The sequence below is a fragment of the Eleutherodactylus coqui genome, chromosome 3, assembly GCF_035609145.1.
Source record: "Eleutherodactylus coqui strain aEleCoq1 chromosome 3, aEleCoq1.hap1, whole genome shotgun sequence".
NCBI lineage: Eukaryota > Metazoa > Chordata > Amphibia > Anura > Eleutherodactylidae > Eleutherodactylus > Eleutherodactylus coqui.
Window position 1 is genome coordinate 275,188,841 of NC_089839.1, and position 10,331 is coordinate 275,199,171.

A 10,331-nucleotide genomic window follows, 5' to 3' on the forward strand; every position below is an offset into this window, starting at 1 on the left:
TCCCCATAGAAGTCAATGGGTGGTGTGCAAATGCTCGCACGCAATAGGCAAGGACATGCATGAAACGCTGCATGCAGAGCGCAGGCGCGTGCAAATACGTATACGCTCATGCGAAGCCGGCCTAAGAACACTCACAAGGCCTTTTACAGCGTTTACCGCTGCCCTAAACACTGAACAGCGTCTCTATTGATTTCAATGGAGCTTTGCAGACTGACATTATTAGAAAGGCCGCGATTTTCGAGCGTTGTCAGCTCTATTTTCTTGTGTTTAAGTGCTTTTTAACGCACCTCATTAGCCATTACAATGATGGTGTAGGTTAAAAAACCCCGCTGTTTAACACTGTGCAATGCGTTCTAAAAACGCCACTTGGATTCGCGGCAAGACGGCGCATTTTAAACGTGGCGTTCTAACGACGGTGTGTGTGAGAGCGGCCTAAGGCTTTGCTCAAATGTGGCTTTTACAACAAATGGCTCAATACTCGTTAAACCGCACTATTGTATTTTGACCCCCATTTTGAGTCCATAATACGGAAGCGAACCGCGTTCTAACCGCAGGTCTCCTGACGCAAACTGTGAGCATTAGAGATGAGCGAGTATACTCGCTAAAGGCAATTGCTCGACTGAGCATTGCCCTTAGCGAGTACCTGCCCGCTCGAGACTGCAGGTTCGGGCGCCGGCGTGTGGGAGCGGTGAGTAGTGGCTGTCAGCAGGAGGGAGCGGGGGGGGAGAGAGGGAGAGAGAGATCTCCCCTCCATTCCGCCCCGCTCTCCCCCGCAGCTCTGTGCCCGCTGCCGGCACCCAGACCTGCAGTCTCGAGCGGGTAGGTACTCGCTAAAGGCAATGCTCGCTCGAGCAATTGCCTTTAGCGAGTATACTCGCTCATCTATAGTGAGCATTGAAGAAATGTATGATGCTCAAAGTTTGGGTCAGGAGATCTGCGGTCAGGTTGGGAAGCACTTCGTATTATGGACGCAAAATGGGGGTCAAAATACGGTCTTGTACGCCACAGCCTTATGGTTTATTCACACCACGTATTACGCGCATAAGACGTGGCGAACGGAGTCAATAAAACTACGTTGATCATTGACCCACTGGCGTTTTTTTAATACGCATGTAAGAAAGAACGCAGCATGTTCTAATTTACCACGTATTACGCACATGCAACCCTGTTGTTCTCTATGGGTTGCGTATTAAGTGCCGTGGATACGCCATACATTGCGTATGTGCGGTGTTTTTAACGCGCAACGCTGCTAAGAGAGAGAGAGCGGGTAATTTTTAAAAAAAGAACATTACGCATACGGCCGTGTGAATGAGCCCTTCAGATGAGTTCACATCAGCTTTCGCTATCTGTTTTATTATTTCCATCACGGTGAACGTCATTGTTTTACGCAGAAAAGGCACGTGAAAAAAATCGCTGCTAACTGCTCGAAAAACAGCGTGAACGGGCGATTTCCAGTTATCAAGTCTCAAGCTTAATTAGCAGTGAAATTGTCCGTTAACATGATCATTAGTTGCGAGTTATCCGGCTCCCATAGAAGTCGATGGAGACTCCTGCACATCACGCACCAAAGATAGGTCAGGTTTAGAGATGAGTGAACGTACTCGTTTAGGGCGATTTCGCAATCGAGCACCGCTTTTTTGAGTAACTGACTACTTGGGCGAAAAGATTCGTGGGGCGCTGGGGGTTGCAGAGGGGAGTGGGGGGGGGAAGAGAGCTACCCCCTGTTCCCCACTGCCCCCCCCCCCCCCCCCGTGCCCCACGAATCTTTTCGCCCGAGTAGTCAGTTACTCTAAAAAAGCGGTGCTCGATTGTGAAATCGCCCTAAACGAGTACGTTCGCTCATCTCTAGTCAGGTTCTATCTCTTCACGCACCACAAACCTTAGATGCGGGCATTGCAGTCACGCGTGTCCTATCTTTGTAAGGTGTGAATATTTTGCGCGTCTAATATTCCTTCATCTGAACGCTTCTATAGGAAACTATTGGTTCTAATAGATGCAATTTTTGCACGTGAGAACGATGCCTGTGTGAATGAGGCCTTAGGCCGCGCTCACACACCCACAAGCGTAAAACGCTGTGTTTTATGGCCGAAAGTCTGGCCGTGACCCTGCGTATGGCGGTGAAATTGTACTGCAGCTGGTCATGGAAAAAATCGTGGCATGTTCTATCTTTGAGCATTCCCTAAGAGCGCATTGCTCAATGTCTTCAATGGGACAGGAAAACATATCACATGAATGTAATGCGAGGTTTCCCGGTGAAAAAAGTGGGAAACACTCGCTAATACTCCGACAAGGCTGAAAGCCGCGACGGAGGGCCACTACTCCACAGAAGTGATGGGAAGCGTTTTTTTTTTTTACAGAAAAATGGTCCACGGAACACCCGTACCAGAATTAAAACTCACCTGTCCGGACGCTGCAGATCTTTCCTCCGTCGCGGCCGGATCTTCTTTTTTTGGCCCGGCGGATGTGTCCTGCACGACACATCCGCGCACATCCCGAGCACATCCGCCGGGTCGAAGAAAGAAGATCCGGCCGCGACGGAGAGAAGATCTGCAGCGTCCGGACAGGTGAGTTTATTATTTTTAGCCTCATGTCCGCGGGGCAGGAGGGACCCGCTGCGGATTCTCCATGAAGAATCCGCGGCGGGGCTGATTTTCCCCGTGGACATGAGGCCTAACACAAACAACAAAACCAGGTTCCAATAATAAAACATCTGTTTCTGCAGCAGATCGTGGATTACCACATTATGGAATATTGTAGCCAAGGTTGCAGAATGGAAAATTCAGCCAAATTACAGAATGCCTGAATAATCAGCGAAACAGGTCCAGCTAAACTGTGGGGTCAAACAGTCCTGTAATTATTGTGATTGATGATAGAGCAAGTGCAATCATTATCCAGGAGATACAGGAGGCAGGACATTAAGGGCATTATTACACAAGTGCTAGCAGAAGCCCCTAGTGCTTGCGTTTTCCCTACACTTGCCGGGCTATTACAGCTTGTTAATAGCATTAATTGCCGAGTGGCATCTGCGCTCACAGGTGCCACTCGGTAGTTGGTGAGAATAAGCGAGCGCAAAAAGCAGCTTCCGCTAGCGGTCATGTAATAGCACCCTAAGGCTAACTTCACACAGGCGAGAAAATCGCATGAAATTTGTGTGTTGCGAAACGTACAAATTTTGCACAAATATGAACCCCATTCTTTTGAATGGGGTCACACGCATGAGCAATGCTTTCCTGCATGGCACCGCGATGCTACGCGGGAAAACTAATCGCTGCATGTTCTATCTTCCTGCGTGCTCTCGCATTGCATCACCCATTGTTCTCAATGGGGCTGATGGCAGCGTGCTAAATCCACGCAGTGTGATATTTCCCATTGAAAACAATGGGAGAAATTCCGTGGCCGAGGATGGCTTCTTTCCCGAAGTGATGCGAGGCTGTTTTAACATAAAAACGTCTTGCATCCGCAGGGAATTCACATGTCGGGGAGCACGATATGGGGCCGTGATTCACAGCCCCATATCGCGCACACCCATGTGAAGTTAGCCTAAGGGCTTGTTTACATGAGCGTATATCGGGTTTTCACGGCCAGACGATATACGCTTTCATTTAAGCAGTTCTTCCCTTCTCTCCCCCTCACCGGCTCTCTGCCTTTCTCCTCCAGTCCGGCGTTTGCAATGGGAGGGGGCGAGACAGCGGCAGAGCCAAGCGCCACTCTGTCCCGCCCACTCTCATTGCAAATCGCTCGGAGGGGAGGAGAGAGACATAGAGATGATGAGTGGGAGGGAAGGGGGAGAACTACTTAGAAGGAAGCGTATATTGGACGGCTGTGAAAACGCCTAGGTTTCCCTATCAAGCCTTCCTATATGTTGCATCGCACGAAAACGTGGTTTTCATGTGGTGAGACTTGTACAGTAGGAAATCCTACTGCGTCCCCTAAAATAATCCCTAGCTGCAGTAAAAAAAACACATCACCTTACATCCGCTGTTCACTCCGCCGCACATCTTCTCTGTAGCTCCCCAACACTTGCTTGTAGTTTCTCTGAGCGCTTCCTGGTCAGGGGTTGAAATTTTCCACTGGGTATGATTGGTTCTCAAGCGCCGTGGCTCAGCCAATCAGAGCCATTGCTCGATGAACCAATCACAGCTAATGCATATTGCATTGAATGGCTGTGATTGGTTTATCAAGTGCTGGCTCTGATTGGCTGAGCCGCGGCGCTCGAGAACCAATAACAGCCAGCGTTTCCTGGAGGTGGGGAATTTGAAACTACAATCCAGGAAGCGATGAGAGAAGACTTTAAAAGGGGTTGTCTTGCGAAAGCAAGTGGGTCTATACACTTCTGTATGGCCATATTAATGCACTTTGTAATATACATCGTGCATTAAATATGAGCCATACAGAAGTTATTCACTTACCCACTCTGTTGCTGGCGTCCCCGTCTCCATGGCTCCGTCTAATTTTGGTGTCTTCTTGCTTCTTTAGACGCGCTTGCGCAGTCTGGTCTTCTGCTGTGTGCTCGCGCCGGAGAGCTGGTCTGCGCGTCGTCATTGTAGCTCCGCCCCATAACGTGGTGCCGATCAGCCAATTAGGTGGCTGTAATCGGCAGTGGAACGCAAGACATCCACGGTATACCATGGGAGAAAACCGCGGTGCGTCCCTGGGAAAGGACCGGCGGCCATCTTTGGAAGAAGTTTTATAAGTTGATGAAACGCTAGAATGGTGAGTAGAAACCTTCTTTAAAAGCAATTTACACGTGTACATTGTAATGTTTGATTTAGAAGGGGGACTGGGCAGAAAAAAAAATGTCACTTTTGCCTCGGGACAACCCCTTTAAGGAAGTCTGCCAGAGTTTCAGAGGAGACATGCGGGGAGCTTACGGTCCCTGTAAGGTGCTGTTTTGTTTTTTTATGTGGATAGGGCTTATTTTTGGGGTAGGTCTTATATTTCAAGTTCCCCCCTGCCCAAAAATCCGCACACAACTTTGTAGCGACACAAAAGCACGATATCGCAACGAGAAAACCACTGATGCGATATCGCTGTGATTTTCTCGTGGCAATATTGTGTTGCCTGTGTTAAAGAGGCCTTAGAGTTCACGCCCAAATGAACACCATTCCTGAAATTATTCTGTTCGGCAACATTTAGGCCCAATGTCCACGGGCGGGTTTGATTTGCGGAATCCGTGCGGGAGATCCGCAAATCAAGCCACCCATAGAGAAGCATGGGTGTCCACAAAGCATGCAGATTTTTGGTCTGATAAAAAAAATCGCAGCATGCTCCATTTTTCTGCAGATCCCGCCGGGACGGCTTAAATTGAAGTCAATGAAAGATGTCCGATCCGCAACGCATCGCAATTCAAAAGAACGGGTTTCATATTTGTGCGTCTTGCAACGCACAAATCTTGCACGATTTCCTCGCCAGTCGGAAGGCATCCTGAGAGTGAATTCACTTAGGTGCTCATGGCGTGCAAGTTCAGTCCGATTGCAACATGAACGGAACTCGCATTTGAAAAGAACACATTAATTTAAATCTGTTTATTCACATTAGCGATTTTGCTCTTAGACCTAAGGCCCGAGATAAAAAAAAAGTCATAGCATGCCCTATTACTTGCATGCAAGTGCGATTTGTACCATTATAATTGTAAGGGCTCCCACACACTTGCGTTTTTTTTTTAACGCCATTGTCAATGGGACTTTCTAATGTTAAAAACGCATCACAAGTTTGTGCTTTGCGATTTTTATATGATGTAGGGCTTCATAATTCCATAATGGCCTCCCCTGTCTCGCCCCCGCCCATTGCAAACAGGTGGAGGGGAGGAGAGAAGGGGGAGGGAGTTTAGCAGTCACGCTGCTAAACTCCCTTCTCCGGCCTCTGTCATTGGCTCCCATAGGAGTCTGTGGCAGCGGCCGTAGTCAGGCCAGGAAGATAGTTCCTGGGCTATCTTTCCTTCCCGACGTAAAAGCACCTTGTTGGGCACTTTTACGCTGCAGGAATACGCCTGTGTGATCTGATGCATTGGAATCCAATGAATCAGATGGGACCGTATATCGGCCGGCCATGAAAACGCCGGCCAATATATAATCGTGTGAATTAGTCCTTAAGCTGATCCACAGTACATTTCACGCCTCCAGTTGCGGGTGTAAAATCTGCAAATGATGCCGATTTCGATGCAGATTTTTCCATTGTGGACAATCAGCACCAAGTCCGCCACATGAACGTACCCTGAAAGTCCATAAGTATAAAAGTTCACTATACATTATAATTAAAGATGAGCGAACACGTTCGGCCCCGCCCCTTTTTCGCCCGAACACCGAACTTTGCGAGCACTTCAGTGTTCGGGCGAAAAAGTTCGGGGGCCGCCGTGGCAGCGCGGGGGGGTGCGGCGGGGAGTGGGGGGGAGAGGGAGAGAGAGAGGGCTCCCCCCTGTTCCCCGCTACTGCCGCCCACGCCGCCGCGCATCTCCCCGCCCCCCGGCGGCACCCGGACCTTTACGCGCGAACACTGCAGTGTTCGGCAAAGCCGGTGTCCGGGTGCGGATGTGTCCGTAACGGACACGTTCGCTCATCTCTAATTATAATGCTTCACACAAGGCTCGTCCTACAGATCAGAAAAAAATGTAGGAAACCCTAATTGAAAGCTGAATGCTACATGGCATGGCTGTTTCAGAAATGCACTAACCCCAGTGCTCCCTATAAAGTATACGTGCTTGGCAGCAGTCTGCAGCATCTCTAATCAGTTTTAATGGCATTAATGTATTAACCATGGGAACTTTTTGTAGCGTATCAAATAAAAGGAACTGGGAGCTAAAGTTTAGGCAGCCACTATAAAGGCAGAGTGCCAGTATTTATGTAGTGCATGCATGGTCCAAGAATGAATGTGCACACATTGTATGGTGAGAAATATGAGCAGGGAAGGGGATTTGTTAATACAGAAATGAGTTGAAGATTCTGTCCAACACTATGGATGCATTCACATGGCCGTATGTTCTGTAGGCTCTATATTTCCTGCCAGAGGAAAAAGCTAACCATAGCACAAATCGCTCTCTGTCCATGGAATCTACTCTCAAAGCTCTCACCGGCTGATACATTGTAACAAACTGCAGCTACATATAAGTAGGACTAGGTCTGAAATCACCTGTCTAAGGCCTCCCTCACATAGGCCATGACCTATCTTTTGACGCTGCGAGGAAAAACCTGCTGAAAATCGCCAGCGTTTTGCCTTTTTTTTTTTTTATCACCCATTTTTTTCCTATGGAGACGCCTTTTCATCGCGTCTCAACACACGAAATATGCATTGCGCTAAAAAGATTGTGCGATTTCATCGCAGGCGACGATGCAATGCGAGATTATTCTTAAATAAAAAAGCATCGCTGCCGATTAAAAATAGTGGGAACAAAGACGCAATTTTACCGCGATTTTCTCGCAGCAAAATCGGGGTCCCCTGTGTGAAACTAGCCTAAGGGTAGTTTCACACGCTATTTGTTTCCCCCGATTTTTGAGGCTTTTGCCTGGGAATAATCTTGCATCGCTGCTGCCTGCAATAAAAAGTTTTAGTGCAAAAGTCAATAGGACTTTTTTTTTTTTTTTACTGCAGCTAGGGCTTATTTTCAAGGTAGGGCTTATATATTTCAAGCGTGACTTTTTAGCACCATGTTCGACTTAGTAGCAGCGTAGAATCGCATTTACGCAGTGATATTGCACGGTCTACTGATATAATATCGCAGCGATTTTCTTGCGTCCAAATCGCTCCGCCCGTGTAGATGTGGCCTTACATACATGCGTTTTGTAGTGGTGTCTCATCGCTACAAAATCTCGCGGTTTTGTAGCACGTGTGAAAAAGGCCTTAAATTTGCACGAGATTTTGGATATTTCTTTTTTTTTTCTTAACTCCCATATATCTCTATGGAGCCTACTAGAGATGAGCGAGTATACTCACTAAGGCACATTACTCGAGCGAGTAGTGCCTTAGCCGAGTATCTCCCCGCTCGTCTCTAAAGATTCGGGGGCCGGCGAAGAGGAAGAGATCTCTCTCTCCCCCCCTCCCCTCCCCCCCCCCGCTCCCCGCCGCAACTCACCTGTCACCTGCGCCGCCCTCACATCTTTAGAGACGAGTGGGGAGATACTCGGCTAAGGCACTACTCGCTCGAGTAATGTGCCTTAGCGAGTATACTCGCTCATCTCTAGGGCCTACATTTTATCGCAACACAACAAACATGCAATGAAATTTTAACATTAGAAAGTCACTGACTTTTACAATAAAAAATTGCGTTATTTTATCAGCGATGTGATGTGAGATTATTCTCTAAAAAGAAAGCATTGCTGACTCTCAAAAGTCTCAGTGAACAAAAATACAATTTTGCCGCCATTTTTTTCGCGGCAAAATTGTGCTCGCCTTTGTGAAACTAGCCTAACGCCGGTTTTACACGGCCGAGAAACTCGTGTTAATTTCACATGACAGACTCCTTGTGATTCTTCTATATACGGTTGAAAAAAATTAGCATCTTTTACCCCATGAACCCAGTTGAATGTCTAGTCGGAGTCTATGGAAAACTTTGATCTTTGGTAAAACATATATTTAATGTGGCTGGAACATTTCTACTTTCAAGCAAGTAGTGAACGTGATCCACATTTGTTATGCACTGCTGCTTTCTAGGAACTGTTGCTTAATCCAATGATTTATATGATTGAACTTCGTAATCTACTTGTGAACCCAGATTATGCCATTTCTAACCTCAGTGGATTTACCTCTACAATAGTCTATATAATAAGTACTGAAATGTGAAGAGGCTTGTCGAAGACCAACAGCGTTGTGAAGACGATGTGAACGTCAGTGTGAAATATGTGTTAATGCAGATCATTTGACATTTAATAGTTGATATGACTCAATGCTTAACAACTGTGAAGTTGGGATCCTACTTGTAAAGACATGTACTGGGAAGAGGATCCTGCATTTTCATTGTTTACTTCTTTTCCCTTTGTATATGCATTTTTCTAAACGGAGCATGTCAAAAGAATGCAAACTGTGAGCTGCAGTCACTTATGGAAAGAATTTAGTGGTATAATTAGACATCAGAAAAGTCAAACTACTAACAACCACTTGTCAGTGAGTATGTATGTGAGTGCTTCTCATGCTCCGCTCCGGGTGATGTCATCGCTCCACCGCCTGGTCATCAAAGGTCCTACAACCTATATAAAACACAGAGCCTGACCGACAGAAGAACAACAAAGTTAGGGCTCTTCAAAAGGGGAGGACAAAAATAACAAAATGAGAATACAACTGAGCCATTATTATCTCAGACACAACTCACATTTAAAAAAGTGACACTCAGCGCAGCCCGTTGGTTTCTTTCACTCTCTCATCCCTCCATAATAACAGCAAGGAAGCCTGGGTGGATTGGGCCCAGGGCACACATCAGGCCATCACTCAGCCTCTTCCATCCTGGGTATCCTCGTAGGACAAGGCACAGTTTTCCCTACTGTGAGACAGTGACTGGCAAAGTTGTTGAGGGCAGATATGTTTTGCCTAGGATGCTCTCTTATGTGGCTTTAGGGAGTACTTGGGCAGATACGTGTCACCGAGCAGCCTGGGCTCGGTGGAGGAAGCCAGCGTTTGTGTGTCAGTAACACTAAGTTACTGACACGTTGTAGTGTAAGATAGTGGCTCCAAGCCGCATAGTCCGGGCCGGCTTTTCCTGGAGTGGTCAAAGTGAAGGGTGGGATGGCCACTCTCATGTACCAGGTGAGGCTGGTATCAGGCCTTATAAAACCTGGGCCTGCAGGTCTTAAGGGGGTGTGGTGAGACTTCTGCAGGTCTGAGAAAATGACTGGCTGTGCGCAGCAAGCAGTGTTTTTGCAGTGAGTAGTCAGGACCGATCTGTGTATAGTGAGTGCTCAGACGAGCAGGTGTTAATTTATGTTGGCCTGGAGTTAAGGCCTGTTTGCTTTATTTTGCTGAAATAAACCCAGGCAAAGCCTGGACTATGAACTTTACTCATTGTGTCACTGTCTCTGGCTGTTGATGCCCAGGCTGCTACCTTATCCTGACGCTAATCCCTCACGCTACTCCCTAAAAGGCTCTGTCTTCCCCAGACTCCAATTTAGCCTCTTCTAAGACTCAGATTCAGACTTAGACTCAGATTGACTTGCACAACATCCTTGCAAAACACATATACATAGCACAATCACGTGACACGCAACAAGATACATTTCCCAGATGTTAACCCATTCAGCGCTGCAGAGGTGCAATACACATCACATATGCACACACATAGAAGACCCTAACAATACAATTATTACACACAGAGAAGACAACCACATGCATACTTACGGAGGGGTCCTGTT